Source organism: Aegilops tauschii, chromosome 2 (assembly GCF_002575655.3).
Source record: "Aegilops tauschii subsp. strangulata cultivar AL8/78 chromosome 2, Aet v6.0, whole genome shotgun sequence".
Taxonomy (NCBI): Eukaryota; Viridiplantae; Streptophyta; class Magnoliopsida; order Poales; family Poaceae; genus Aegilops; species Aegilops tauschii.
The window spans coordinates 543398037-543408058 of record NC_053036.3 but is presented as its reverse complement, the minus strand read 5'-3'; the positions used below and the strand labels follow the sequence as shown (position 1 = coordinate 543408058).

Below are 10022 nucleotides of genomic sequence, written 5' to 3'. Positions count from 1 at the left end.
TGTCCCAAGGACATCAAAGGTATAAGAAGTTTCCTTGGTCATGCCGGTTTTTATAGGAGGTTCATTAAGGACTTTTCAAAAATTTCTCGGCCTCTGACTAATCTATTACAAAAAGATATACCATTTGTCTTTGATGATGATTGTATAGAAGCATTTGAAATACTTAAGAAAGCATTGATTTCTGCACCTATTGTTCAGCCACCTGATTGGAATTTACCCTTTGAAATCATGTGTGATGCTAGTGATTATGCTGTAGGTGCTGTTCTAGGGCAAAGAGTTGATAAGAAATTAAATGTTATTCAATATGCTAGTAAAACTCTAGACAATGCCCAGAGAAATTATGCTACTAGTGAAAAAGAATTCTTAGCAGTTGTATTTGCTTGTGATAAGTTCAGACCTTATATTGTTGATTCTAAAGTAACTATTCACACTAATCATGTTGCTATTAAATACCTTATGGAAAATAAAGATGCTAAACCTAGACTTATTAGATGGGTTCTCTTGCTACAAGAATTTGATTTGCATATTATTGATAGAAAGGGAGCTGAGAACCCCGTTGTAGATAACTTGTCTAGGTTAGAGAATGTTCTTGATGACCCACTACCTATTGATGATAGCTTTCCTGATGAACAATTAAATGTCATAAATGCTTCTAGTACTGCTCCACGGTATGCTGATTATGCTAATTACATTGTTGCTAAATTTATACCACCTAGTTTCACATACCAGCAAAAGAAACAGTTTTTCTATGATTTGTGACATTACTTCTGGGATGATCCACATCTTTATAAAGAAGGAGTAGATGGTGTTATTAGACGTTGTGTACCTGAGCATGAATAGGAACAGATCCTACGCAAGTGTCACTCCGAGGCTTATGGAGGACACCACGCTGGAGATAGAGCTACACATAAGGTATTGCAATCCGGTTTTTATTGGCCTGCTCTCTTCAAGGATGCCCGTAAGTTTTTCTTATCTTGCAATGAATGTCAAAGAATTGGTAATATTAGTAGACGTCAAGAAATGCCTATGAATTATTCACTTGCTATTGAACCATTCGATGTTTGGGGCTTTGATTATATGGGACCGTTTCCTGCCTCTAATGGATATACACATATTTTAGTTGTTGTTGATTATGTTACTAAGTGGGTAGAAGCTATTCCAACTAGTAGTGCTGATCATAACACCTCTATTAAGATGCTTAAAGAAGTTATTTTTCCGAGGTTTGGAGTCCCTAGATATCTAATGACTGATGGTGGTTCACATTTTATTCATGGTGCTTTCCGTAAAATGCCTGCCAAGTATGATGTTAATCATAGAATTGCATCTCCATATCACCCACAGTCTAGTGGTCAAGTAGAATTGAGTAATAGAGAGCTCAAACTAATTTTGCAAAAGACTGTTAATAGATCTAGAAAGAATTGGTCCAAGAAACTTGATGGTGCATTATGGGCATATAGAACTGCATATAAAAATCCTATGGGTATGTCTCTGTATAAAATGGTTTATGGAAAAGCATGTCACTTACCTCTCGAACTAGAACATAAGGCATATTGGGATATTAAAGAGCTCAACTATGATTTCAAACTTGCCGGTGATAAGAGGTTATTTGACATTAGCTCACTTGATGAATGGAGAACCCAAGCCTATGAGAATGCCAAATTGTTTAAAGAAAAAGTTAAAAGATGGCATGACAAAAGAATACAAAAGCGTGAGTTTAATGTAGGTGATTATGTATTGTTATACAACTCTCGTTTAAGATTTTTTGCAGGAAAACTTCTCTCTAAATGGGAAGGTCCTTACGTTATCGAGGAGGTCTATCGTTCCGGTGCTATAAAAATCAACAAATTTGAAGGCACAAATCCGAAGGTGATGAACGGTCAAAGAATCAAACATTATATTTCAGGTAATCCTATAAATGTTGAAACCAATGTTATTGAAACCGTAACCCCGGAAGAATACATAAGGGACACTTTCCAGAACATTTCAGACTCCAAAAAGGAATAGGTATGTGGTACGGTAAGTAAACCGACTCCAAAACATTTCTAATGGCAATTTTTCTCCGTTTTGGAATATTTAGAAAAATAGAAAAATAAGAAGCTGTCCGGGAAGGACATGAGGCCTCCACGAGGGTGGAGGGCGCGCCCTACCCCCCTGGGCGCGCCCCCTGCCTCGTGGGCACCTCGTGTGTTCTCTGGACTCCGTTTTCTTACACGTTACGTATTTGGTCGGTAAAAATTCATTATATCATCTCCCGGAGGTTTTGACCACCGTATCACGCAATTATCCTCTGTTCTTGTTTTGAGTTGTTTTCTGTCGGGGTTGTCAAGGCCAGGCATCATGTCGTCCCCCTCCTCCAACAATGGTGACAACGATGGTTGGCTAATGAAGATAGAGCTGAAGAGGGAAGAACCCATGAAGATCAACAAGGATGAAGGGATCAAGAAGGCCACGGAGGACCAAGTTCCGGTAACAGAAGACATCCTTCAACTTGATCACAATATTATTACCCCAACTGAGATCGAAGCTTTCAAGATGATTGATTTAGCCCGTATACAAAACAAGTATCTCACACGTGAAAATATTTAGTTGAAGGAGCATATCGTTGCACTCAAGGGCATTATCCGCAAGTTGGAGGATCTCTTACGCTCGATGTGCGACTACCCATCATCACCACCATCTTCTTCACCAGCAAGGGAGACATAATCATATGGGTATGGGCACTCCCTTGGCAACTGCCAAGCTTGGGGGAGGTGCCCCGGTATCGTATCACCATCACATCTCTATCTTTACCGTTTTTCTTAGTTTGATCCTTTTTAGTATTATCTTGATCTAGTGGAATAAAGTTTTAGTATGATCTAGTTTTGAGTTTTGCTTTATGATTCCTCTATGTAATCGAGTCCGTGAGCTATATAATAAAGATTAGTGTTGAGTCAAGGGCTTAATTATTTTGCTATGATCTTGAGGGAATAAAAGAAAAAGAAAGAATAAAAAGAAACAAAGAGATCATATTGATCTTATGTAGAGTAATGACTTCACATAGAAATAGTGTGATGATTAAAAGTTGTTGAGAGTTGACAAACATAGCTTTGGTCATCGTTGCAATTAATAGGAAGTAATAAAGAAAGAGAGGTTTCACATATAAATACACTATCTTGGACATCTTTTATGATTGTGAGCACTCATTAAAATATGACATGCTAAAGAGTTGATGTTGGACAAGGAAGACAACGTAATGGGTTATGTTTTCTTATATCCGAAATAAAGTATATTGTCATGGATCATCCAACATGTTGTGCTTGCCTTTCCCCCTCATGCTAGCCAAATACTTTGCACCAAGTAGAGATACTACTTGTTCTTCCAAAAATCCTTAAACCCAGTTTTGCCATGAGAGTCCACCATATCTACCTATGGATTGAGTAAGATCCTTCAAGTAAGTTGTCATCGGTGCAAGCAATAAAAATTGCTCTCTAAATATGTATGATTGATTGGTGTAGAGGAAATAAGCTTTATACGATCTTGTGATGTGGAAGAAATAAAAGTGACGGACTGCATAATAAAGGTTCATATCACAAGTGGCAATATAAAGTGACGTTCTTTCGCATTAAGATTTTGTGCATCCAACCCTGAAAGCGGATGGCAACCTCTGCTTCCCTCTGTGAAGGGCTTATCTTTTACTTTTATCTTCTACCTTATGCAAGAGTCATGGTGATCTTCACCTTTCCTTTTTACATTTTATCCTTTGGCAAGCACAGTGTGGTGGAAAGATCCTGACATATATATCTAATTGGATGTAAGTTAGCATGAACTATTATTGTTGACATTACCCTTGACGTAAAAGGTTGGGAGGCGAAACTATAAGCCCCTATCTTTCTCTATGTCCGATTAAAACTCCGTAACCACAAGTATTGCGTGAGTGTTAGCAATTGTGAAAGACTAAATGATAGTTGAGTATGTGGACTTGCTGAAAAGCTCTGACATAGACTCTTTCTGATGTTATGATAAATTGCAATTGCTTCAATGACTGAGATTATAGTTTGTTAGTTCTCAATAAAGTTTCTGATTCATACTTTGCATTGTGAATAGATTATTACTTGAGCATAAGAAATCATATGACATTATCCATATATGTTGCTATTATGAGAATAATCATGATGCCCTCATGTCTGTATTTTATTTTATCGACACCTCTACCTCTAAACATGTGGACAAATTTATCGTTATCGGCTTCCGCTTGAGGACAAGCGAGGTCTAAGCTTGGGGGAGTTGATACGTACATTTTGCATCATGCTTTTATATTGATATTTATTGCATTATGGGCTGTTATTACACATTATGTCACAATACTTATGCCTATTCTCTCTTATTTTACAAGGTTTACATAAGGAGGGAGAATGCCGGCAGCTGGAATTCTGGGCTGGAAAAGGAGAAAATATTAGAGACCTATTCTGCACAACTCCAAAAGTCCTGAAACTCCGCGAAAGTTGTTTTTGGAAATAATAAAAAATATTGAGCGTAAGAAATACCAGAGGAGGCCCACACCCTGGCCACGAGGGTGGGGGGCGCGCCCTACCCCCCTGGGCGCGCCCCCCTGCCTTGTGGGCCCCCTGTTGGCCCTCCGGTGCCCATCTTCTGCTATATGAAGTCTTTCGTCCGAAGAAAAATCATAAGCAAGCTTTCGGGACGAGACTCCGCCGCCACGAGGCGGAACCTTGGCGGAACCAATCTAGGGCTCCGGCAGAGCTGTTCTGCCGGGGACAATTCCCTCCGGGAGGAGGAAATCATCACCATCGTCATCACCAACGCTCCTCTCATCGGGAGGGGGCCAATCTCCATCAACATCTTCACCAGCACCATCTCCTCTCAAACCCTAGTTCATCTCTTGTATCCAATTCTTGTCTCTAAGTCCGGGATTGGTGCCTGTAGGTTGCTAGTAGTGTTGATTACTCCTTGTAGTTGATGCTAGTTGGTTTATTTGGTGGAAGATCATATGTTCAGATCCTATATGCATATTAATACCCCTCTGATTATGAACATGAATATGCTTTGTGAGTAGTTACGTTTGTTCCTGAGGACATGGGAGAAGTCTTGCTATTAGTAGTCATGTGAATTTGGTATTCGTTCGATATTTTGATGAGATGTATGTTGTCTCTCCTCTAGTGGTGTTATGTGAACGTCGACTACATGACACTTCACCATTATTTGGGCCTAGAGGAAGGCATTGGGAAGTAATAAGTAGATGATGGGTTGCTAGAGTGACAGAAGCTTAAACCCTAGTTTATGCGTTGCTTCGTAAGGGGCTGATTTGGATCCATATGTTTCATGCTATGGTTAGGTTTACCTTAATACTTCTTTTGTAGTTGCGGATGCTTGCAATAGGAGTTAATCATAAGTGGGATGCTTGTCCAAGTAAGGACAGCACCCAAGCACCGGTCCATCCACATATAAAATTATCAAAGTACCGAACGCGAATCATATGAACGTGATGAAAACTAGCTTGACGATAATTCCCATGTGTCCTCGGGAGCGCTTTTCTCTATATAAGAGTTTGTCCAGGCTTGTCCTTTGCTACAAAAATGATTGGGCCACCTTGCTGCACTTTATTTACTTTTGTTACTTGTTGCTCGTTACAAATTATCCTATCACAACACTATTTGTTACCTATAATTTCAGTGCTTGTAGAGAATACCTTGCTGAAAACCGCTTATCATTTCCTTCTGCTCCTCGTTGGGTTCGACACTCTTACTTATCGAAAGGACTACGATAGATCCCCTATACTTGTGGGTCATCAGCAGGGTCTCAAATGCCTACTCGCGCATACGTACGGCTAGGGCTTGTGTACATGGCTGGGTCGGAACGGAGAAACAGCGTCGTCGTCGTGTTCATGGGGAGCCAACCGGCTGGGTCGGAACGGAATGCGTCGTCGTGTTCATCGGGAGGGCTTGGACGGAATAGCCGATGGAAATGAGGCCTGTCGTACCGCAGAACGGAGGAAACGGCCTTGTGTTCGACCGGCCACGTTCGAAACGGGATCCTGTTCATCGGGAGGGGTCTGGCGTACCGCAAAACAGAGGAAACGGACCTCCTACGGTCGAAACGGGGGTCCTGTTGATCGGGAGGGGTGTGGCGTACCGCAAAACGGAGGAAACGGGCTTGTGTTGGAGCGCTACGGTCGAAATGGGGGTCCTGTTCATCGGGAGGGTTGTGGCGTACCGCAAAACGAGACTCCACGGGATACTGTTCATCTCCACCGTCGACCCCTCCAGCCTCCACTGGCTACTGTTCATCCACCGTCGACCTCCTCCAGTCTCCACCTGCGACTGTTCATCCACGGGCTCCTGTTTATCCAGCCTCCACCGCGCGCTACTCCACCGGCTACTGTTCAACTAGCCTTCTCCACGGGTTCCTGTTCAACCACCCCTCCATGGGCTACTGTTCATCATGCCCTCCACCGTCTACTATTCATCCTGCCCTCCACGGGGTGGTCCTGTTCATCCTGCCCTCCACGGGGTCCTGTTCATCCAGCCCCAACCGGCTCGAACGATCGGGGTCCTGTTCATCCACCCCCACCGGGAACTGTTCATCCAAACCCCCCAGCAACGCTCACTGTTCATCCAGAGGCAACGCCACGGGGTCCTGTTCATCCACCCCCACCGGGAACTGTTCATCCAACCCCCCCCCCCCCCCCGCAACGCTCACTGTTCATCCAGAGGCAGCATCGATCGGCTTCAGTTAGCAGCAGTAGCGAAGGAATCGCTCGATCAGGTTCAGTTAACAGCCATCAATCGATCGCTCGGGTTCAGTAACGCGTAGCCTGCAGTGCAATCGCTCGGGTTCAGTTAGAGCCCAACGCCTCGCTTGGGTTCAGTTAGAGCCCAACGCCTCGCACACACGTGCGTACGTACGAGAGAAACGCGCATCGCTCGGCCCCCGACCACCCACCGTAACCGGGGACTCCCCGATATTTCCCGCGCCCTCGCTTCTACCATGGTTTTTTCCGTCATGGACGGCCCAAAGAATGTCATGCAGCTGCGTCTCCGGCCCGCCCAGGACGAAAAGCCCATTTTCTGTCATGATTTTTTGTCATAGAAGTAGGACCCCACCACATCTATGATGATACCGGGTTTTGTCACAATTATCGTCATAGAAGTGTCATAAGTATGACAGAAAAGATTTTCGTTCGGCCCAAAATATCACGGATGTGTCTTTTTTTTGTAGTGGCCTTTGCCACATAGTTTTTTCTACGCACTGTGTGTGATGCATTCAATAACGCAAACGATAAAATTATTAATATCGTGTGCAATGGCAACGCTATCACAAACGATTTAACGGGGAAAATTGTGTGTGATGTACCTGTGAACTGAAACGTTTTCCTTGGAGCGACTGTGTGGGATGTATATACGAACGGAAACGTTTAGGGGGGGACTGACTGTGTGGGATGTACTTACAACCGAAAACGATTTCGCGTGTATAATTATATTTTTTGAGCACTACTGTACGTATAACCGTATTTGATCGCTCGCCGATCGCACACGATCTCATTTTGCCGAGCGTGTGTGCCAGGAGTGCATATCCCCGACGGTTTCTGAATCGTGTGGGAAGGACCCCCCTATCGCCCACACTCACTTGGCGACGGTACAAATGTCGTCGCCGAAAGGGGTTAAAAACCATTTGTATAGCACCTCGCTGTACCAGTGAGTGTTTCATATTATATATCTTGCTATCACATAGGTATTTATCTTGCTTAGCATAAGTTGTTGGTGCACATAGGCGAGCCTAGTCGTTGTAGGTTTTGTGCTTGACAAATTAACCGTTAGGTTTATTTCGCATTTATTCAAGCCAAAATCGTAATTATTTTAAAGCGCCTATTCAACTCCCCCCCCCCCCTCTAGGCGACATCCTCGATCTTTCATGCCGCTGCATAGAGGGGGAGCGAGTTGGTGATGACGGCGGCGAAGTTGTTGATGTAGATCGTTGTCACGATGGTTCCCCCGCCAGCGCTCCAGCGCCTTCAGGACCAGGGGAGAGCCCCCCCCCCCCCAACTCCTTGTTCTACTTCTTCCTTAGGCTTCTCCCTTGATGAGAGAAGAATTTCCTCCTCTGGTCATTGGTCTCCCCGGCCCCCGAGGTGCGGGAGCCCTTCTAGATTGGATATACCTCTGTTTTCTTCTCTGTTTCGCGTCTCTATTTCTGGCCGAAACTGTTTCTTAAATATCCGGAGATCCGTAACTCCAATCAGGCTGAAATTTTAACACGTTTTTTCTGGATATTAGGTTCCTTGCCTCCGAAGGAGAGCTCTAACCGACTTACGGGGTGCCCACAAGGCACCTTGCCATTCTCTAGGGGGTAGGCGCGCCCCCCTGCCTTGTGGCGCCTGTGAGCCGCCTCTTCTATGGATCCTTGTGCCAAAAATTCACATATATTCCATAAAAAATCTTCATAAAATTTTATCGTGTTTGGACTTTGTTTGATATGGATTTTTTGCAAAATACAAAAAACATGCAAAAAAGGAATTGGCATTGGACACTAGATCAATATATTAGTCTAAAAATAATATAAATTATTGTCAAAAATATGTGGAAGTGGTAAGATAATGACATGAAGCAATCAAAAGTTGTAGATACGTCGGAAACGTATCAATCAGTACTTGGTGTTCCTCCGCACTGGAGTTGCTGCTGCACGAGTCGTGCCATGGGAGCATGGAAACAGTGGTGGTGTGATTTGTGACCTCCGCACGAACCATCGTCGTCGTCCACAAGCCCCCTACAAGGACGCCCGCTTCGGGTCCACCTCCAAGGAGAACTACATGAGTGCATGCTGCTACTGTTGTCCGTTGCTCCTCCCCGTCAGTGCGTGCTGCTGCTGCTCGCCGCTAGTTCGTGCTGCTCGCCGCTGCTCCTCTGGCTACATGATGTTGCTGATGCTGCTCGCCGCCGCTGGTTCACGGGTGGCTCTACAGCAACCCCAACGCCGCCTCCATCCTCGCCGAGTAGGAGCGCAATGGTGGACGCTAGTGTTTCCGGCGTGGTCACCATCGTCACAGACACGCATGGCAGATGTTCAACGAAATGCATAAACCAAAAAGTAACTTTACTCCGTTAAATATAGGGGATCGACTAGGTCCGGCCAAAACTTAGTAGAGTAAAAATACTTCACTAAGGGTTTACCCCGTGGGATCCTCCGTTATATATAGGAGGTCGGTTAGAAATGCCATCACGTAGGAGAGATCCCACCGGTTTATAATCTCGCTCGTTGCACCTAGGCTTGTCCCTTTGGGGACGTCCAGTAAAACTGAAATGATACAGACAAGATTATCATGGCCGCTGCGCAAGGATGACATGCATAAATCGAGAAATTGTCCAAATTTTGGGGGGATTTCGCACACCGGTCTCTGCCTTTTACACTGTGCACATGCCTTCTTTTGGGGCCTCATCTTCTCTTGCAACAAGGCCCTTCTGTCCTTCTGCACTTCTTTCTGGGTACACCATACCTGTTATTCAGTATTGCCTGAGATGCACAGTTTTATGACATCATCTGCCCCATCTCATCTTTATGACCAAGTTCTAATAGAACATTGCTTGCAATTTGGTCCTTTTATCTTCTCAAAAAATGGCACGTCTTGCTTGGCTGCACTCTTCACTTCTTCATACAGTAGACCTTTATGTCCTCGCCGCCTTATGCTTTTGGTAGTTAGACCTCCAAATCTCAATCTCAACTGAAGTAACGGAGTCTGTGAGTCATATAAATTTCTCTTCCAGTGACACAATGTCAAGATTTATTATTATGCGTAAAAACATCGTACATGTTCTTTTGATTGAATTAGGTGCATATATATGTACATGAAAAAAAAAACATTAATCACCTGGAGCAGAAAGCCAAAATTTATTTTTCTACTGCAAATCACTAAATCAGCCCATGCCCTAATCAAGCATGTTACTACTGATTACCACAGCTACTGTAATGTTTCGACATTTTTCTATTACGTACATGCAAATTGTAGACACAAAGATGGAATACGCAAGATG

The 10022-nt window shown here is 43.8% G+C and overlaps 1 non-coding gene across 1 annotated transcript; it reads left to right on the top strand.

The window, feature by feature from the left end:
* Positions 1-9263: 9263 nt before the first annotated feature.
* Positions 9264-9366, top strand: LOC120975053 (U6 spliceosomal RNA). The gene has a single exon (XR_005770898.1). It is a non-coding gene; the product is annotated as a U6 spliceosomal RNA (small nuclear RNA).
* The last annotated feature ends 656 nt before the right edge of the window (positions 9367-10022 follow it).